Source organism: Neovison vison, chromosome 10 (assembly GCF_020171115.1).
Source record: "Neovison vison isolate M4711 chromosome 10, ASM_NN_V1, whole genome shotgun sequence".
Classification (NCBI taxonomy): domain Eukaryota; kingdom Metazoa; phylum Chordata; class Mammalia; order Carnivora; family Mustelidae; genus Neogale; species Neogale vison.
The window spans coordinates 14,352,223-14,364,727 of record NC_058100.1 but is presented as its reverse complement, the minus strand read 5'-3'; the positions used below and the strand labels follow the sequence as shown (position 1 = coordinate 14,364,727).

General features: G+C 46.2%; 1 protein-coding gene across 1 annotated transcript in view; it reads right to left on the bottom strand.

The window, feature by feature from the left end:
- The window catches only part of ESRRG (estrogen related receptor gamma), a 622,952-nt gene extending 611,237 nt beyond the window's left edge, over positions 1-11,715 (bottom strand). The window contains exon 1 of the mRNA XM_044266835.1: positions 11,643-11,715. The gene's annotated coding sequence lies outside the window, so the exon portion shown is untranslated. The remainder of the gene's footprint in view (positions 1-11,642) is intronic.
- Between the last annotated feature and the right edge of the window lie 790 nt (positions 11,716-12,505).

Below are 12,505 nucleotides of genomic sequence, written 5' to 3'. Positions count from 1 at the left end.
ACAACATAGGTACTTACCCTCCTGACTACCTCCACGCCTAGGATGCGGGCGCCCTGCAGACAACAATTGCCTTTAGCCCCTCTTGTTCACAGCGATGGAAAAAGGAAACCGAACCTAGACTTTGACTTTAAGAGACCAACACTTAAAGATCCACGGTCTCCTCAAAGAATGGAAAGCTGAACACTTATTCGGGCCACTCTGGAAAGGGGGAAAACCCCACTTTGTTTCCACTATCTACACACTCGGGCAATGACTGTATGAATTCCCGGGATACTGCTGTGTTTCTTTACTCTGTATTTCCGCCGGGAAGCCTGTGTGGTAAAACCTGTTCATGAACAGAGCACATACTTCACGAACAATAAAGTAACATGTCTTTCAGTATTATCATAACGAAGAAAAACAAACAAAGCTGAAGAGGCCTCTTTAAGAGCTCTCCAGGGACATGAGTCAGGTGGTGACGTGGAGGCAAGGACCCGACTAGGGAAAGCTATCCATCAGGAGAGCACACCTCTCCTAGTTACCCGAGCGGCTGCCGAGTCACTTGGTCCTGTTTAGACAGAGCTGCTGCCTCAGAAAAAGAAGAACAAAGGAAAAAACGGGAAGTCACTGGACAGTAGGCGGTCCACTGAAAATGCCTGTGTTCTCCTTCTCCCGACAACTATCCTGGTAAAAGCAGACAATGCACTGGCAGGCATGAGGTCTTTCTCAGCAAAAAATCTGATCCTATGCACCTAACCAAAGGCGGGGTGTTCCTCAAACAGCACACAGTTTTCCAAGTGGGGGGACTGGCACGTGAACCCCATAAACACTACTTTTCCCACACCAGATGCTCCCAGATGGCCTCGGAATCCCTGAAGGAACCAGAAACAAACCTTCTGACTTTACTCGCCAGCTGGAGAGAACAGAGACGTACCCAGGGATCCACTCTATGTTCAAATTCATTACTCAGTCCAACTGCAAAGACTGCCTAAAGCTCATGAAATTCTTGGACACTAGTTCTTTGACTAAAGCCTGCCCATCACCATCGGTTACCCCAGTGCTCATTAGGATATTAGAACAAAATACCCCAGGGGGAGGGGGGCAAGGCAGTGAAGGTGCAGTGAGATTCCACTGTTTAAATACACTCCAAATCTACTCCAGTGCCACAGATTTGGGCTTTTTGGTAGGGAAGGTTGGGAGGGACAGGATCTTACTGAAATGTGTAAGCAAATGAGATCCAAAAGGGATTCTGTAGAACATGAGACCAGGAGCTATTCTGTATGTGAAGGATGCTATGATAAGTCTGGAAAACATCACAAACAACAGTCCTCTCTCAGATACCCATATCACATATTAGTACACTGAAGGCTCTGACATGTCCTGCTGTGAAGAAACCTATAGAACCCAAATTTTTTGGTCTCCCTGAAAGCTTCTGGAGCAAAACAGTTACTTATTTTTTTTCTTTTAAGATTTTATTTGTTTGTTTATCTGGAAGAGATAAAGAGAGAAGAATTAACAGCAGGGGGAGGGGCAGAAGCAGGCTTCCCCACTGAGCAGGAAACCCACCATCCCAGGACCATGAAGGATCATGATCTAAGGGCAAGGCAGAGGCTCAACCAACTGAGCCACCCAGGGGCCCTGGGGTAAAACACTTCCTAACATCTTTCCTCAATAGACTACGGGTCCCAGGACACCAGAATCCACGCTGCTTTCTTCGACTGCCGTTCCTCAACTGTTTAACACAGTACGGGATGCTTAAATAAGTGTTTGATGAATTAATGAATATCCTAGGGCAGTAGGGTCCCACAGAACATGGTTTGTAAGACTATTTCCATCTCTGTGGAATAGTCTAAATAAAGACAACCTCCCCAAAGTGGAAGATCACTTTGAAGATCACGTTCAACTCCCAGTTTGCGAGGTACTGTTCAGAGCCCACGAGCATTTACCATTTGTGGTCAGAAAATTTCTCCTTTGTTCTCAAACTATCTTCTGTTAGCATCAAATTAACCTGACCATATATACCAAAATTATTAGTATCTAGACCAGCGATGCTTAAAACTTATTGTGTATAAAAAAAATCTACTGAGGGGCACCTGGGGTGGCTCAGCCAGTTAAATGGCTGCTTTCAACTCAGGTCATGATCCCTGGGTCCTGGGATCAAGTTCTGCGCTCAAGGGTGCACCTGCTTCTCATTCCACCTGCTGCTCCCCCTGCTTGTGGTCCCTCTCTCTGGCAAATAAATATATAAAATCTTTTTTAAAAATCTACTGAGGGGACTGTTAAAAATACAACATCCTGGGGATCCAGCATTTTCAGAGTACTTCTAGAGAGAGCCCAGGTCTCCACATTTTCCACAAATATCCGAGGTCATCCTGACACAGGTGTTCAGGTGGAATCCACTCTCAGAAATGCTGAACAAGAGCCCCCGTGGAAGAGGGGTCCCTAATTTGGTATCAGAAGCCTGGTTTGAGGCCCAGTTCGGCATCCCCACCACTCACGGGGCCGTGGCAGTGACCTCCCAGCTTCACTTCCTCTTTGCAGGACTCATGATCCATTTCCTAACCTAGATACCGAGCCACTGCGCACCCACCTCCCAGCGCTGGAGAAGGGGAGAGCTTTTCTGAAACTCTGCCCTGAAACCTAGCAGGTCCTCACACACACTGTTTAACAAATCAATAAGTTCCCAGTGATTTTAACGTTCTATGGTATTAAACAAGCTCTATCACGGCAAGCGTTCAACACAGAAAGATTTTCTGCTGATTCTTGGAAGACAGACAACACAGAGCTAGACCAACGGCGCTTGCAGCCATACCCGTCCACTCGGCAAACTGTCCCTCAGAACACTTGACTCATGTCCATGAACGTGGACAGAAAATTTCTCCTAGCCAAAGCCTGGCGAGAGCCAAACTATGCGACACTGGCCACCGCCTACAGAATGTTAAACTATTTCCTCTGCCCGGCACCAGGCCTTCAAAAACTGGACTCTCCATTCTTAAGTGGCCTATGAATTTACACAGGTGGTTCATGCTTATCAAGTACTTTCATTAATAATAATTAATCATTGTTCAAAAAGTAGAACGCAGTGGAATACGTTAACGATAACACAGTACTCAGCATATTTAATTCTCTCTCCATTCTGAAGACTCTTCTGGAGCCTGTCACACTCAGGGTAATTGTGTGAAAACCGCTCAATCATCCTACAAGAACCCTTTGAAAACACTAGAGACGCTGTCGATTGTCCCCCAACTTTTTGCAGTATACTCTGAAGTCTGCCTTCTGGCGTGGGTCCAATATTGCTTACTTACATTTTCTTTATAAGAAAACAAACTCTACAACTGAAAAAAAAATCTCTGCCTAAAAGACAAATTATTAAAATTTTCCAACTAGTGAAAGTATTACTGTACTTCCTATATATTAACTTGTCATCTTTTGGTGTTGGCTTTTCTTGCCCATCTGATTTTAAACTTCTAAATTTTAAGTGTTTATCCCACCATTCAAGGCATCCAGTGGATACCCAACAAATTTCATTGGCTCATTGACCTGTGGTGAATGATAGCAGCAAGAGAACTTGGAAAACTGAATTCATGCCATGATGTTTATCATTGCCTTTGTGCTTAATGTTCTGGTAGTGATCTACTTTCCTTGCCTGTGTCCCATGTTAGCAAGTAACAAATGTGATTGATTACAGGACTCATGAAGGTAAACAAGTAAATGAATCAAGCCACATTTGGTGATCCCATGAGAAGACAACAGTGACAGCTGGATTCCAGCTAACAATCGCCATGAAGAGAACACAAAAATACAGCCCCAGCATTGCTAGATCTTCCAATGTTTCCAGAGATGCTGGACACATAACAGGTACCCAGTAAATATTTACTGTATCAGTTAACTCAAAGACTCAAATCACCATCAAATACATCTAGATTTTAGATGTAAGCAGCATAAGGTCATAGTAAGAACACAGATTCTCAAGCCAGATTGCCTAGGTTCAAAATTTAACTCTGGCAATTCTCAGCTACATGACCTTGAGAAAGTTATATTTAAAAAACTCTGCCCTTAGTGTTCTCATCTGTGAAAAGGGGAGAAAAGAATGGTATCAACCTCACAGGGTTGAGAACTTAATTTTTCAGTAGTTATTAAATCTCAGGATAATACCTGGTACATTGCAACTGCCACGTTAAGTAGGGAGACTCACACTTAAACTCCAAAACGCCTTATAATTTTCACATGCATTATTACATCTTTTCACCACCATAACTGGTGGGTGAACGTCTTGCTCTGTCGACAAGGAAATGGAGTTCCCCTCACGATCCTTCAGGGCCATTCAAGGCAACAGCTATGCATATGACTCCTGCAGGAACTCTGGGCTGCACACTTAGAAAGCATCTAGTGAATTACCGGGTCGCGTATTTCATAAAATAACAGATGCAGAAATCGGGTCCAAGATTTCTAGTGGACAGAATCAGAGATGTCTCCATTCGCATTCACCATAACCCTTCTTACTCAATAACTAAATTATGAAATAAAATGAAGATCTGATTCAAACCACGGACTGGTTATTTATTTATTTTTTTTTAAAAGATTTTCTTTATTTGAGAGAGAGCATGAGAGGGGAGAAGGTCAGAGGGAGAAGCAGACTCCCCATGGAGCTGGGAGCCCGATGCGGGACTCGATCCCGGAACTCCAGGATCATGACCTGAGCCGAAGGCAGTCGCTTAACCAACTGAGCCACCCAGGTGCCCTGTCTGGTTATTTTTAACTCATACTTTAGTTACTCAAAAGCAGCCAATTTGAGAGAATATGCAAATCCTTTACATTCAGTAACATCTGTCTATATTCCTCCCTTTTATTAATTTTTGCTTTCACATTGCACTGCAATACTTTAGTTTCTCTTTTCTCTGACTCCAAGATCTTTCTGCTGGGACTTCACAAACACATCACCTGACTACACGCCTGTGTGTGGCTGTGCATTGAAACTGCTAAGTCAGGAACACCCTGTCAATCTTTTCTTTGATTTTCCTGGTTGGTGTTAGTTTAAGGCAGATCCTTAATGTCATTTAAACAGAAGAGACTATTTAAAATTTCTTGGTAGATGAATCTGATAATGATAATTTTTTTAAAAAACAACAACTGTCTTCTTGGGATAAAAGATCTCATTCAGCAGGGTAGACACCTTATCTGAATAACTCAGAACTTCTTCGAACAAAAAGGTCAATATAGCCATAGCTGTTTCCTTGTCTTAAACAATAGCAGTAACTTTAGTGCTTGATAACCCGCATTACACGAAGTCACTGTCTGGGTATGACAGAAGAGCCTTCTCTTTTTTAGGATTTAGAGTTTTAAATATTTGTTTTGTGTTGTTTTTAAATCTGAGTCTTCTCATGTATAAGAAAAGCACTTACTGTTAAAAAATAATTACTATTAAATTGGACTTTATACAAATTTATAACTTATGAACTGTGGGGCATTAACAAGAAAGCGAAAAACCTGGGCACACCTGGGTGGTTCAGTGTGTTACAGGTCTGGTTTTTGGTTTTGGCTCAGACCCTTATCTCAAGGCTCCAGAGATGAAGCCCCACGTCCGGCTCCAGGCTTCAAGGAAATCTGCTTGAACATTTTTTTCCCCTCTCCCTCTCCCCTTCTCGCGCTCACTCTCTCCCTAAAATAAACAAATAAATCTTTTTAGAAAAAGTGAAAAGTCAAGAGAATGGTTAAAAATATAAATACTTGCAAGTTATATCCCTGCTAAGTATCCAATACTCAGAATAGATAAAGAACTCTTACAATTCAACAGCAAAAAGACAAGCAACCCAATTAAAAAATAAGGAAAGACAGTGAGTAGACATTTCTCCAAAGATGATATTCAAATGGCTAAATAAGGACATGAAAAGATGCTCGCATCCTTAGTCATTATGAATACTCAAATTAAAACCACAGTGAGATACCACTTACACCCACTAGTATAATTTTTTTTTTAAATAAAAATGAAATAAATGTTGGGGAAAACATAGAGAAACTAGAACTCTCCATTGTTTTTGGCAGGACCGTACAATTTTGTAGCCACTGTGGAAAGCAATATGGGGATTCCTCAAAAAGTTCAACAAGGAATTAAGGTAGGACTCGGGAATTCGACTGCACCCAACGGATCTGAAAACATCCAGTCAAGCAAAACCTTGCAAATGGATGTTCATTTCAGGATTATTCATAATAGACAAAAAGTGCAACAACACAAATGTCCATCAACTATATATAGACAAAATGTGGTCTATCCACAAAATCCAATATTATTCAGCCATGAAGAGGAATGAAGCACTGACCCGAGCTACACCATTGATGAACCCTGAAGCAGGACTCTAAGTGAAAGAAGTGGGCACCCATCGGGCCCCGCGTTAAGTGGTCTCAATTCTAGAATGTCCAGAAGAGGCAAATTCATGGAAACAGAATGCGGATGAGTGGCTGACACGGACTGAGAGGAGAGAGGAACAGGGGACTGCTTCCTGCGTACAGGGGTTGAAGACAAACTTAAACAGTGGTGTCAGCTGCACATCATTGTGAATCCAGTAAAGTATAGTTACATTATATGCTTTAAAATGGCTTAAATGTTTAAATCTATGATATCTGAACTCTTACCTCATTAAAAAAAAACCCTCAGTTTTTTGCAACTTGAGAGAATAAACAAATCCTTTATATTTAATAACGTCTGTCTGTATTTCTCCCTTTTATTAATTTTTGCTTTTAAATGCACTGTACTATTTTGGTTTCTCTTTTCTCTGACTCCAAGATCCTTCTGCTGGGACTTTACAAATACTTCACCTGACTACAGGCCTGAGCGTGGCTGTGTGTAGTGTATCACCCAAATGATACTGATGAGTGAAATGCTGAATTTCAGATCAGTGGCTGACAAGTTGTCCTATTCCCTTTATTTCCCTGGGCCATTTATCATTAGCCTTTTGCTCTTCAATGGCATTTCTGGTTTGTCAGTTTGCCTACAGAAATTTCTTTTCTGATGTTACACCTCCATGTCTAAAAGTTTCTCGTCAATAGTTTAGCCCATTTGACCATCACAGATTAATGAATAGATGTGGGAACCTTCTCTCTTTTAAGTTATATTAAAATGTTTAATTTGAAATAATAGAATATTGATGAGTCTGGCAAGGGGAGGGATATGATTTATTGTAAGTCAGTAATTTGTATCTATCATTAATTTACAAGAGACTAATGAATAAGAAACATTAATATGTCTAGTAGAAAACACAAAGAACATTAAGAAAAAACTAAGTATCCAGTAAGTCGCCCCCCCCAAAAGAAGAATACATTTTCTCCCAAAAAGAAATGTCTTTTTTTACTATTAATTGTTAACAATAAAATAGAGATTATATAAATAGGTCAGAAAGATAGACTATGTGCTCCGAACTTGATTCTTCTGTCCTGCAAATTTTCCTGTCAACTAGGTTATACAATGGAAAATGCTGGAAAAAACTTTAAGCTGGGGAAAAAAAATCTCATTTGAATATATACTTGTTAAGCAGTTGAAAGAAGATTCAGTTAGATCAGAGGATATAACTAAAGAATCATGACAAAGTTATATAGAAAGTTCTGAAAAGCAATCTAGTTGTCAATGAATTTCAAAGATACAATTTCCTGAAATTATGTTAGATAATTTTTATTTAAATTATTTTTTTAAAATCTCAAAGACAATTTCTATATCAAAAAGTCATGTTTACCTTTTATGACAGAACTATTTAAATGTTAATATGGCCAGGTTTATTCCAAATAGGCAGAAGGGGAAAACAGAGCAAGCAGTTGAATAATTCAAGTTAAAACAAAGAAAATCACTTTCATCTCAAGTAGGTGTCTCACTGAGGTGAAAAGCAAAGGCAGTTTTAACCAGAACTACCTAGAGAATTGTGGCGAGAATAATCCTGTCTCACAGAAGCTGAACAAATCTGGTTCATGTAATGTTATTGCAAGGAAATTTGAGAAACATAGAAACTAAAACCAACCTGTTGAAGGTGAACAAGAACGCGATGAAAAAAAAAAATGCTTACAGTTTAGGTCAAAATTAAGTGAGACAGAAGAGTGCACAGAAGACTTCGCAGGTGGCATTAGGTACTCAGTGATCCAATTTTAAAAACACTCAGCCACAGCATACATCTGAACATTTAGACAAAAGTCACCTAAGCTAAGAGTTCTATTTCTTCACTTAAGGGGGAGGAATGAAGTTAAACAGGTGAGACAGAAAAGGAAAGCGCTGAGTTCATGGAAATTCCTTGTCAGAGTCCCTCAGGTCTTCTTTCCGCTCTCCAGAATTCCCCTTCTTCATTTTTCTCTCAGGCCTTGGGCCTTTCCCCAGATTTGTGTAAATTTAATAATCAAACGGAATCCTGAAGGAGACAGTACCCGGCTCCTCTAAACTCTCACTTTTTAGGGAAAGAAGTCTAGGAATTACCCCCATAGCTAGAGTCCCTGGGGCCTCGGACCCAAGAAAGATTGCTCAGGATGACAGGGAAAGGGGTTGCTCCAGCTTTTAGGAAAAGGGGCCACTGCCTTCATCCAACCACATACACCTAGCACAGTAAATTCTGTTTCGAGTCAAAGCTCTGGCTGGGGAAAGCGAGAGGGACAACTACACCACTGGTGTCCCCAGATGACCCAGCTTCACTGTAGAGAGACCGGGATGGTAGCCAAGGGATTAAGGGTGAGGCGAAGGAGACGGGGATTGGCGCAAGAGCAGCTCAGAGTTTTAGGGCTCAGAACACCCTCTGGGTCTGAGAGGGGTTCAGGTCGATCTTCTCAACCTTGGGACAGCGCCACTCATGGCACTAGGAAAACATCATTCAGGGACTGTCAGCTGGGGGGTGGGGCAGAGGTGGTCACATCTGCCAAACCCTAGTGTATTGTTTCCTTCTTACGGCCTTTTCTCAAAGCTTACAAGTCATAGACCCAAAGAATTTAAAGAGGTCAGTTCCTCATCCTGCCACTTTCCAGAGTTCCTTGAAAAGTAAGCTGTTTGGGAGGAATGGGATTTCTTCTCCTCACTAGTACCTTTGGAAACAGGCATGCCTCCTCCTTCTCTGCCTTTACCTCCTTCCATACACAGTTTACTCTCTACTTTTGTCCGGATGGTGGACTGTCATCTTTACTCACACTCGGGTAGAGGATTTGAGGTCCTTCTTATCCAGGGTCCCAGCCAGGGGGGAAAAGCCCCAGGGGGCCTGAAGGCCACAGAGGCAAAGCACAGAAGAGCTGGGCCAGAAAAGAACCAGAAGCCAGGAGAGAACTAAGATCCTGCCGCACAGCAGCGGAGGAAAGAGCTAACCCAGAGTTTGGGGCAAGTTTATTTGACTTCCATAATCCAGGAAGCTGCCAAGTTCTAAGATCCCATCAGACCCCCAAAAGCCCTCCGGGTTCCCACAATTCGTAACAGCAAAATGCTCTAGGCGAGCACTCTTCTCACTGCGCTGTCCAGGGGCCTGGCACGCCGCATCCACCTTCAGGCCCCTGATTCTATGCCCAAGAAGAACGGCCGGGATGGGACAGAGCAATCTTGGCCTTTTCCATCTTGACTCAGCTTCTGAGGCGCGTCCTAGAACACTGGGGACAGGGGCTCAGAATGTGTCTGAGGACCAAGCCCTGGGGAGGCTGAGAAGCTCAAGTCAGTCACTGGGAGACCAAAGGTCACTGCCAGAGACCCTGGGCTGGGGGCTTATTGTCTTGGGCTAACGCCAGCGCTGTAGCAACACCCTGTTCTTTTCAAAGGAGACAAGGGGAAAAAACAGCTAGTTAAGAGTCACTCTTGTTGGCATACCTTTCCCTTTAGCGCATCTCTTGTCTCAATTACTCCTAACTTCCACCTTTCTTTGATGTCCTTCTCTCCTTCCTCCCGTCTTCCTTTTAGGACTTAGGCAAGAAAGTAGAGGCCCAGACAAATGCTGGATAGGAGAGCTGAGTGGCATTTACAGTCTGGGAATGGGGGGGGGGGCGGCGGCATACTCTAACATGTCACACCTCTCCCAATCCAGGACCCTGCCACTAGTTTCTGCGACAAAGTTGCACCAAGTTTGGTATCTACCCATACCCCTGAATGCGGCCCAAGGACCGTAGCAGAAACCCGCTTCTGCTTCTGACTTGGCCCTTAGGTTTCTGCAAGCTGTTTTGGGCGGGCCCGGGGGTGGGAATCTCGGCAGCTCTGAGCCAGCTACGGGCGGCCCCTGTCCTGTCTGAACCAGACTGTCCCTGCAGTGCCAGCGCGAGAGGGAGGCAGGGACGCGCCGGCAGGGAGGAGAGCCTTCCTCCGTCTCTGTGACGGGGAGCTCAGGGTGCGCACGCACCGGACAGTGAGGTCCCCCTCTCCAGGGCACTGCCACAGCCCTGTCCTGGCTCTTCGGTCCCCACTAGTCTATCCACACGGCAGACCGGGCGCTTTGGAGATGTGGCCATAGGGGGATTCCAAGTGTGACATACACTGTGGGAGCAGAAATTGGAGGCGGGTAAGAAGTTAAGCCGGCGAGGGCACAGGGCCTGCGCGCGGGCGCAAGAGAGGCGAGGCCTCATTCTCCCCTCGCAGGTTTCCAACTCCTCCCCACCCCCGTTCTGGGGCTCTGTCCTTGGGCCAAGCGGATCCGAGTCCCGGGTTATTTTCAGTCACAACCTCCTCCATCCCCGCCCCGCCCGCCCCCCATGTCGTGTCTCGGTTCCAAGGGGGAAGGGCAGTCGGACCTGCGGTGCGCGAGTCTCACGCCTGCCGCCGCGCGCCTGCGAGGAAGCCGGCCTGGCCGCGGCTCTGCGCGCACAGCCCTTCCCCGCGCCATAAACGCGCGCCGAGCGCTCCTCCCGCCCGGGACTCGGGGAACGCTCGCGCCGGTCCCGCTCCCCGCCCTCTTGACGTCTCAGCTCTAAAACACCGGAGCATCGTCCGAGGCTCTAGCATTAATAAAAAGAGGACAAGGGAAAGGCCCGCAGACTGTCGTGATCTCCTTGCGCCTTTGCTATCTGCGCAAGCGAGTCCAGTCCGCAGCCGCTGGGGGAAAAAAGGCATCGCGGCGCCCAGTGCCACCTGGAATTTAGGGAACGGACTCTGACCCTATTTCCCGGCTAGGCTCATCCTGTACCCACGTCGTTCCCTCCTTTTTACCGGGGTGATTCCGAGATTTTAATTAAGACATCTGTCTCTGCATTGCGGAGGGAGGGTCCCAAATGGCGAGGCTGCCAGAGCACTTGGTTCCCATCCCGCGATCGGTGCCACAGCGGAAGGAAAGGTCCCGATCCAAGCGCTCTTAGTCCCCTCCCCCAGCGCGCGGGCCCTACTCCAGGCCCGCTCCATCGCGCCCCTCCCCCACCCTCAGCTCCACACAATTTCCTTCTTTATGGAACACACACGCCCAGCCCACCCCGCCTCCCACGTAAAGGCCAGCCCTGTCTCTTTTTGTGCCCACATCCAAACTCAGCTGGAAGTTGAGAGCAGGGCAAAGTCAGAGATGCGCGGAAAGAGAGAATAAGAAGGGAGAAATCAAAGGGGGAGAGGGCGCAGAGAGGAGCTGGAGGTCGCAGGGTCAGGGGCAGACGTGGAGGACAGCCCCAGGGGCGCGGGCACCGCGGCAGAACCGCAGCGCCTCCCCCGCGTCTGCCACCCGCGCGCCCAGCGGGGTCAAGCGTGGACTCACATGGTCGGACTGCAGAGCCGCTCTCAACTACTGCGAGTGGGTGGTTTCTGGGCTCCCCGAGATCTTCTCCCTGGCTGCCTGCGGTTTGAGGGCAGAAACAAAAACAAAACAAATCACGGGACACAATCGAGACGGGCCGTTCGGCGCCGCGGGGACCTCTCGCACTTAGCGCAGGAAAGTGGGCGCAGGGATCGCGGCGGCCGCGTGTAGCCTATAAATAGAGAACTTTTAGACCGAATCTACTAACAAATGAGAGTAGCGGGCGTAAATTTGCGCACGACCCCCCTTTCCGGGGACGACCCGACCACCCCTCCCGCCACTCTCTAGGCAGGATTTGGGAGGGGACAGATTCGGAAAGGAGGTGGAATTTAATTTTATGAGAATTTGCAGTAGTTTTGATATTTTGGCAGAGGGGGCACTCCGCCTCTTTGAACCTCCCTTTCCGCCCACCTTTGCAGCTTCGTCCCCTCCCTACCCCTCCTTACCCCACTACCCCCGGCAGGGCACTGAAGGTCCCTGCTAGGAAGCGCAAAGGCCCAGGAAAGCGGAGCTGCTAGGGGTTGGCTGTAGAAGCGGGGAGGGGGAGGGGAACACGGAGTCGGGGTTCCCCGGGGATTACTGCAGCTACAGAAGGAAAGCAGAAAACTGCCAGCATTGGGGGGTTTCCTCTGACGCCGGGACGGGAATTTAGGTTATCCCGAGTTTGGGAGGGGAGTGCGAAAGGGTGAGTACAGAAGGCACAAAGGAGTTCCTAGAGTGCAGATTTCCTTTCCCAGGGTAACAATAAACCTCCAGTGCTAGCAAACCCCCTCTCAGCAACTTTACTTGAACCCTCGGCCCTGACGGGTCCGGGAGAGCGAAGG